At 36.3% G+C, this 9785-nt stretch overlaps 1 non-coding gene across 1 annotated transcript; it reads right to left on the minus strand.

Moving 5' to 3' along the window:
• Positions 1–675: 675 nt before the first annotated feature.
• On the minus strand, positions 676–778 carry LOC122117544. The gene has a single exon (XR_006149195.1). It is a non-coding gene; the product is annotated as a U6 spliceosomal RNA (small nuclear RNA).
• Between the last annotated feature and the right edge of the window lie 9007 nt (positions 779–9785).

The following is a 9785-nucleotide window of genomic DNA, read 5'->3' on the forward strand; positions in this document are numbered from 1 at the left end:
ATTTCTTGTAGGTTGATTGATTTCCCTGCTAATGCAATTATTTTGTCCTTTCTAATGACTGGAAAATATTCCGTTGTGTATAGTTACCACAGTTTTTGGATCCATTCATCTCTGGTGGGACATATGGGTTGTTTTCATATCCTGGCTACTGTGAACAGTGCTGTGATAAACATGGAGGTGCATGTGTCCTTGAATATTGGTACCTGTTGTTCAGGATAGATGCCTAGAAGTGGTATGAGTGGGCCATAAGGAGCGTCAATATTTAGCTTTCTGAGGACTCACCAGACTGCTTTCCAAAGTGGTTGTGTAAGTGTACATTCACACACACACACACACACACACACACACACACACACACAAATACACACACACACACACAGAATGTTTTCTTGATCCATTCTTCTACTGAGGGGCATCGGGGTTGGTTCCATATCTTAGCTATGGCAAATAATGATACAATAAACATTGCTGTGGTGGTTGTTTTTGTATGGACTTGTTTGTGATCATTTGGATGAATGCCCAAAAGTGGGATTGCTGTGTAATAGGGGAGCTCTATGTGGATTCTTTTGAGGAACCTCCAAACTGCTTTCCAAAATGGATGAACAAGTGTACACTCACACCAAGAATGCAATAGGCTTCCCTTCTGGCCACATCCCTTCCAGCATCTGTTGTTTTAAAAATATGGAACGATTCACTAAGTTGCATGTCATCCTTGTGCAGGGACCATGCTAATCTCTGTATGTTCCAATTTTAGTGTATGTGCAGCCAAATTGAGCACAGAACATTTTTTTATATGTAAAGTGTAATTGATTTTCTTAAACTAGACAATTCAACACAAATAAGTTAAAAAGAATTGTGAAATTTTAGAACCATGTATTTCTTACATAAGCACACATTTAAGAATAAAGTCAAGATTGACATGCCAAAAACAAAATAATTCCAGATATTTGTTGTTCATGAGATGTGTAGGAAGAAGAATTCAATTATTCTACACAAGGCACCTGTCATAATGATCATTGCAGCAAATGTTAAGGTTTGTTAAAAGTTTTAATGTTTTAAATATGTTTCATTTTGGGATTTGCTTATATATGGCAAAATCAAGACTGTTCGCAGGTCATAAAATTTTTCGATAAAGTATGTAATTTTTCTGGTAGCATGTACTAGTAAGTATGTACATTTCATAGTTTATAGAAACTTTACTAATGATAAGTTGCAAAGACTGTGTAAAGAAGAAGAGTGAAGAGGTAAAATTTTAAGTACACAGTTTCTGTTAAAACTTTAGGGCTCCCTTACGTTATATGTTTGTGATGAACAAATAATGATATAAGCCACATACAAATGGTGAGATGAGCTATAAATAGTAATCTTAGTGGGTAAATTTAAAGGCTACTCATAGCTTTAACCAGATTTAAATGTACAAGAATATGAGAAAATAGTAAAATCAACTGTGTACACTTCAAATACTGAAAACCCTGGTAATTGTTTTCTTTTTTATTTTAGTAATCATTAATATTTAATTATTGTTTTCTTTATTTATAGCATTTTTTCCTTGTTGTAATATAATACAAATTTTTGTGAGTAGTGATTGAGAGGTACTTTGAGAATATTATTGGGATGGCCATACCATATTTCATAGGTGCATGTGAATGTACAAAGAGCAAAACTAAAAACAAAATATTGATTAAAAATTTTATCAAGTAGAGTCTGAATCAGGAGTGTTGATAAATGTCCACACCTAAATCTTAACCCTAAGCTGAAGTAGTGTTATTACAGAATTGAGGCTACAAAATTGTTTTGTTTTGTTATGTTTTGTTTTTTTTTGCTTTGGTTTTGTTGGTTGTGGGGCTTGAACTCTGGGTCTTGGGTACTGTCCCTCAGCTCTTCAGCTCAAGGCTAGCGCTATCACTTGATCCACAACACCACTTTCACATTTTTCTGCTTATGTCGTGCTGAGGCATGAAATCCAGGACCTCATGCATGCAAGGCAAGCACTCTACCACTGAGCCACCTTCACAGCACATGAGAAACTGTGATTTAAAAAATCATCTGAACAATATTTGCTTTCTGCTTTGGGTTATATAATGAAATATGTGAACACATTTTTATATTTTTGTGAATTTTCATACTTCTAAATTTATACTAACTACAGCCAATTTATCCTTTTCAAAGTCAAGAAATATTTCTGAGAGTTTGCTTCTGTGAAGAATGTCTTTGCATTTATAATTTCTTCTGAGTCATTTTTATTTTTTATCAAAATCATTTTATATTTTATGTTGATGAGTTATCATACATCAAATACCTTCAAATATATATGTAGAGTCTCAAGATAGCAGTATGAATATTCTCATAAACCTCTTGTTTATCTGTTACGCACTATAAGTATTATGATATTTTTCTCTCTCTTTCACTCTCTCTCATTTCTGCTCTTTCTCTTTCATGCTCCTTGTCTGCTACTTAGAATTTCTTCTGGTCTACTATTATCCTTCAGGGTCCACTGGTTTTGTGGGAACATGATAAGGACCATCAGTTACCCTTGCATTCTTTAAGAGTTATAACAGTGACGTGAAATTATTCTTTGCCATTCTAAATGGCAAAACAACAGATCTAGGAATTCCTTTTCACTTTTAGTACTATTATAAATTTTATCTCATACGAACAATTGATACTGATAAGATACTTTTAGCCTGGGTCCTAAAAATTCCTTTTCTTTTACAAACAACATTTTTCTTTTATTATCAGTAAGTAACAAAAACAACGCTATCCTATGGAAAGTAGGCTGAAGTTGTTCACAGGGATGAAAAACAAGGTAATGGGGGAAGTGAGTACAAAGGATACACCTCATATAGCACAGATACTTAGAGCAGTTTATCATGTACACTTTGTGATAAGGACAATGCGCTGGGAATTCTAGATTAAATCAACAAACACCTGATATATATGAACATATATTTATGTTTGTATATTTATTTATATATGCATATATGTGTATATCGGCCCATATATGTAAACATGAATGTTACTATACACACAAATACACACATACGTACACACATGTACACATGCAGAAATGGAAAAAGACACATATATAGCAAACATAAGTTTTACTAGTTGTTCAATATGCCTTAGACAGACTGCTTGGAAATAAATGTGTTGAAGATGTATTTGTCTCTAAGAGTTCTTTTACCACTCCTCTTATCTCTTCCAACTTGTAGGTATAGAGATATTCGACTTGAAAAATGCAGTACAAGTGATAGCAAGTCACTCAGAAATCTCAATAAGTATAGGTCATATGATGTCTCCCTGCTCCCCATGGAATCCTTGCTCTTGTAGACACTCTCAACAGCCAAATTAGTAGGACAATATCCTTGTTAAGAATAAAGTTATAAGGCTTTAAATGGCATCGTTCCTTGGGCTCTTTTCCAACAGCCAACATCAATTCTTAAGCAGATGAGTGACTCCTCAGAAGACTGGAGTGCAGGTCAAAATTTAACCAAACCATATGAAATGTCTAAAGTGAGAAATGCTGACTGAGGTTGTGCCGATGTCCTGGCAACGAAAATAAGAAAAAAGAAAGTTTTTTATGTATTAAAATTTGAGAATAATTTGTAACCTGTCAATAAATGTGTAGAACACAATTATACCAGCTCACAAAATATGATGTGCATTTCATTTATGTGCTTTTGGACTTGGAAAGTGTTTTTAAGTGTGTCTACACAAGTAGAATCAGCATGAAACAAGCCAGCATTTCTTCATTTAAGACACAAGGAAAGTATACAGGTTGACCCATTGTAACAATGAGATTTGCAAGATAATATTAGAGGGGGATGTACGGAGGTGTTGGGGATGTGTGAAGGTAAGGAATAGTAGGGGAAAAACAAAGGAGGTTGTAACAATGCTCAATAAAAATGTACTCATTACCTTACTTATGTAACTGTAACCTCTGTGTACAGTTTCTTTACAATAAAATATATATTAAAAACGTACAAGGAAAACTTACTTATAGCAAGTTGTATTTGTAACTCAATATAAGTAAGGTATTGGTTTTAGGAGCACAGGCATATTAAAATTTTGCAAGCTCAAATTCTCTACATAAACACAGTTTATTATTTTCATTAGAATCTGCCCACAACCTAGTGCAGTGTAATTTCTGTGAAAAATTTTACTACATTCTATGTTTGTAATGGAAAATAAAATATTTTCACTATCAACAGATACAAATTTAGTTTAGATAATTTTTGTCTGCATTTTGTGGATGGAATTGCGAGAGCTAATTTGAAAAGCACAAATTTAATCACCAAGAGCTGTCCTCAAGATGTAACAAAGATCTAATACAGCATCATTGAATGGTATGGGACTCTAAGGAGAAGTACTTGAATTGAAACATTATCAGAAAGTGTAAGTACACAAAGACTATTTAGAAATGCAGCTGCTAGATTTCTCATGGAGAGCTTTTATAACATTTTGTGAAACACAGGTCAGAACCTCATGGAAGTGTAGACAATTTTCCTTCACCTTTCTGTCAATCTTGGTCATTATCAATCATAATATAGCTAATCTAGAATAATCTATAATAAGAAAATGCTTATGAGAAGTGGGGGAAGACGGTGGAGAAGAAGCTGGAGGCTAAACAATCTCTCGCATAGAAAGCTATTTTAGTGTTCCAGTGAACAGTACTAGGCTAGAGTATCACACCCAGTGTGCAATCACAGTACAGAGTTTGGCTAGAGAGGGAAAATCCAGGGAAGGAGACAGATCTGAGCAGTTGCTGTAGCCATGGCTGAGGCAGCTTTGGTGGTGGCCATAGCCAACCCGCCATACCTACAACAGAGAGGGTCCAGGACAAAGGCAGCAGACACATTGGATGAGCAGATTCAACTCAACAACAGCAACAACTGAAAAGGAGCAAATGAATTAAACCATCTTAACAGGCCCATATGAAGCATTGAAAAAGAAAAAGCAGTAAGAGACCTCATGTCTAAGAAAAGCCCAGGACCATCTGGATTTACAGCAGAATTCTACAAGGCTTTCAAAACAGAGCTCATACAAATACTCCTACAACTCTTCGATGAAATTGAAAGAGAAATCTCAGGACCAAACTAATTCTATGAAGCCATCAAAACCGTCATCCCAAAACCATGCAAGAACTCATCAAAGAAAGAGAATTATACACCCATTACTTTGATGAACATTGATGCCAAACTTCTCAACAAAATTTTGGCCAAACAATTCAACAATTCATCCAAAACATTACATACCATGATAAAACAGGATTCAGTTCAGGGATCCAAAGATGGCTCAATATACACAAATCAATTAAATAACATCACTTTATGATGAAGTTTCTGGATAAACTAGGAATCCAGGGAACATTCCTCAATAAAATATGACAAACCTGCTGCCAGCATTATACTTAATTGTCAAAAAGTAAAGACATTTCCTCATAACTCAGGAATGAGACAAGGATGTCCACTCTCTCCACTTCTCTTCAATTTACTATTAGCATGCCTAGCTACAGCAATAAGAAAAGATGAAAACCGAAAAGGGATCCAAACAGGGAAAGATGAAGTAAGACACTCCCTCTTTGCAGATGACATGATCTTGTATTTAAAGAATCCCATGGATTCCACTCCCCAATTACTCATGCTGATTCAAAACTATGGCAATGTATCAGGGTATAAAATTAACCCTCAAAAATCAGTGGCTTTTCTGTATGCCAACAATAAGAAAAGCGTGGCTGCAATCAGAAAAGCAACTCCATTCTTAATAACCCCACATAAAATAGAATAACATCGAATTAACTTAACCAAAGAAGTAAAGGATCTCCATGATGAAAACTTTGAAAACATGAAAAAGGAAATCAAAACAGAACTTAGAAAGTGAAAAACTCCCTTGATCCTGGATTGGAAGGATTAACATCGTGAAAATGACAATACTTCCCAAGACTATCTACAAATTCAATGCAATACCTATCAATATTTCAATCTCATTCTTCAAGGAAATAGAAGAGGCAATCCAAAAAGTCATATGGAATGATAAAAGGCAGTGAGTAGCATAAGCAATCCTTAACAGAAAGAACAGTGCTGGAGTAATATCAATACCAAATTTCAAACTCTACTACAAAGCCTTAGCAAACAAAACAGCTTGTACTGGCACAAGAACAGACCTCAGGACCAATGGAATAGAATTGAAAACCCAGAAATGAGCCTACAGACCAATAGGTACCTAATCTTTGATAAAGGAGATAAAAAATAGAATGGAAGAAAGACAGCCTATTCAGTAAAAGTGCTGGCAAAATTGGTTAATCACTCATAGAAAACTAAAGCTATATCCTTATATATCATCCTGTACCAAATCAACTCCAAATGTATCAAAGACCTCGGAGTCAAAGCAGACACCCTGAAAACATTACAGGATGGAGTAAGACATACCGTAAATCTCCTGTGTAGAGGCGGAAATTTTCTTAATAGAGACCCAGAAGCACAACAAATCAAAGAAATGTTGGGTAAATGGGATTGTATGAAATTGCAGAGCTTCTGCATGGCAAAGGACATAGCTAGCAAGATCAATAGAAAGCCCATTGATTGGGAGAAGATCTTCGCTAACCATACAATATACAAGGGTCTCATATAAAATATATGTGGAACTCAAAACATTAAATCCCCCAACAACAAATCCTAAAAGAAACAACTTCCCAATAAATAAGTGGACTAAAGACTTCAAGAGAAACTTCTCTGAAAAGGAAAGAAGGAAAGCCAACAGACACATGAAGAATTGCTCAACCTCCCAAGCCATAAAAGAAACGCAAATCAAAACAACATTGAGATACCACCTCAAGCCATTTAGAATGGATATAATAGAGAAGTCTAATAACAACAGATCCTTGAGGGGATGTGGCCGGAAGGGAACCTTACTCCATTGTTGGTGGGAGTGAAACTTGTTCAACCACTTTGGAGTAGTATGGAGGTTCCTCAAAAGATTCCACCTAGAACTTCCCTATGACCCACCAATCTACCTTTTGGGCATTTACCCAAATGATCACAAACAAGACCATACTAACGCTACCAACACAAATATATTTATTGCAACATTATTTACCATAGCTAAGATATGGAATCAACCCAGAAGCCCCTCAGTAGATGGATGGATAGAGAAAATGTGGTATTTAACCAAGTCCTAATCTTAGAGAGGGAAATGGTTTGGATAGAATGATAGGAGAGAGATTACAAAAAAAAGAACAAGAAAAAATGGAAAAACCAAAATTTAAATTTAAGTAGTGAAACACTTAAAAATTATGTAAGTTTAAACAAATGATATTGAGAGAAAAAAAGGATAAGAAGAGAAGAAGGGATGGATTGAAAGGAGAAATGAAAACTAAAAAATAAAAATTCTTAAAATTAGTTACTTGAAAATTATATACATATAAAGAGATAATACTGCTATTAAAAATTTAACCCTAAGAGGTTGTGAATTGAGTAATAAATTTCTGGATTAAATGTGTACACAATGGGGTATAAGGTCTAATAATCAACGACAGGTATATATCTGGGAATGAGCCAAACAGCAATTTTGTCACGCAAAAAAAGAAAAAGAAAAAAATGAAAAGAATACGTAAAAAGGACCAAAAATTCAGAGGAGATAAAAAACGCATGTGCACACACACACACACACACACACACACACACACACATACACACACACGTATACACCTACAATAAACATTATGGGAGGAAAATAAGATTAATAGAAAGCAATTTTTAAAATTAAAATTTTTTTAAATGGTTCAAATAAGAGTTCTTTGATTGCAACAATGAGATGTACAATTCACTATGTAGAAAAACCAAATTAACAACTTTGGTGGGGGGGGTGGGGGAGGAGCCGGTGTGGGAAGGGGAGAAGTATGGGAAGGGGTGGGAAGGGGAAACAACAAGGAGGCAAAAACGCTTGATAAGAAATATACTCGTTATCTTGCACATGTTATTGTAACACCTCTGTACTGTATTCTCACAATAAAAAAATAAAATTGAATTTAAAAAAGAGTTCTTTGATTTTTTTTTTGGGGGGGGGAATGAGGGCAATGGGATGATTGTGTATCTCCCATGTCCATAACCAGTCTCTTGGTGGAGTCTCTGGTCTGCTTGTGGTGTTTGGTATTCCTGTAGCTTGATTGTTTTCTTAAGTCAGTTTGTTTCAGCAGGCAGAAAAATGCTTTGCCAATCCCATTGTCTTGTGATCCTCCTCCCAGGCTAGTTCAGTCGGAGGTAGATTTGCTTTGAGTATCCCAAAAGAGGGAGATGGGAGTTTCCTTTAGTTTGGAGATGCTGTGATGAGACTAGGTTATGGGTAGAGTTGAGGCCTTTCAGCAATCAGTAGCTTTTCCTTGTTGGGCTAGCTCCTGAGACTCTCAGAAAGCCCAGCTTGGAGCCATTCTCAGGGTTTATGTTTACTGAGTTTTGTTTGTCTAGGCTGCTGTAGGGAGGGGCAGCCTCTGGCTATGTTTACCCAGTGATGAAAGTCACTCTTTAGGGGGCAGATTTTTCTCTGTCAGGGTTGGTTGACTTTCCCCTGGGTGGAGCTGAGCCTGGCAGGTCAGGGCAGATTCCTGTGACCTGCTAAATGACTCTTTTGTTTTCTTCCAAGGCCTGAATTGGAGCTAGTTTCTCAGCTGGGCCTTTGTTAGTATCAAAGACAGAGATCTCCAGTGGTAGGGGACATCCTTCCCTCCTCTGCTTCCTGAGAAGGAATGAGGAGATCAGGGTTCTACTCATGCCAGAGTCTTGTTCCTGGGCAGTTTCTGGTCTGAGATCTGCAGGATGAAGATATCTGCTCCTTGTCAGTTCTTGCTTGTGTTGGGTAGAATCCGCTTGCCTGCCACATCTGGCACCTTTGTCCCAGATTCTCTCTGTAGTTATGGCTGCTAAGAGTGTCTCTGCTACCAACTCTGCCACTGCAGCCATAGCTAGCTGCAGTGTTCAGATCTCTTTCCTTGCTTGGATTTTCCCTCTCTGTCCAAACTCTCTGTATTGAGATGATACACTTGGTGTGACTCTGTAGCCTAAGACTGTTCACTGGAATACTAAAATGCTTTCTATGGGAGAGCTTGTTTAGCCTTCAGCTTCTCCTCTCCCATCTTCCCCCAAATCTCATGAATTTTTTATGAGTGTTTTTTTTTTAGGGAAAAATGTCATTGGTGTTTATATTTTGTGTTGGCATAAAATGAGCCTACTATTGTCTTAATTTAATAAAATAAATTCTCTGGCTGGGCACCGGAGGCTCAGGCTTGTAATCCCAGCTACTCAGGAGGCTGAGATATGAGGATCTCAGTTCAAAGACAGCCCGGGTAGGAAAGTCTGTGAGACTCGTATCTACAATAAGCCACTAGAAAATCAGAAAGGGCACTGTGGCTCAAGCGGTAGAGTACTCACCTTGAGCTGAAGAGTGTAGGACCATTGCCGAGGCAGAGAGTTCAAGCCCCACAACCAACCAATTAAACAAAACAAAACAACAACAACAAAAACAAAAACTCTCTGATTCTATGACAGCATATATTTTGTGGGGAATGGTTAAGACAAGGTTGTCATTCTAAAAAATATATATATATTATCCCCCAAATAAAGGAACAATAGGAAATACATAGCAGGAAACTTATAAATCTTAATGGACTAATAGTCTGTCAGTTTGTTTTAAGTTTTTATCAAAAATGAAAGTAATACTGGATAATATTTTATTAAGACATTTAAATTTCTTTAACCCTGACATTTAAGGTTCAGTTTAAAAAGAAATTCAAC

The sequence above is a fragment of the Dipodomys spectabilis genome, unplaced genomic scaffold, assembly GCF_019054845.1.
Source record: "Dipodomys spectabilis isolate Male_0828 unplaced genomic scaffold, ASM1905484v1 ptg000143l, whole genome shotgun sequence".
Lineage (NCBI taxonomy): Eukaryota > Metazoa > Chordata > Mammalia > Rodentia > Heteromyidae > Dipodomys > Dipodomys spectabilis.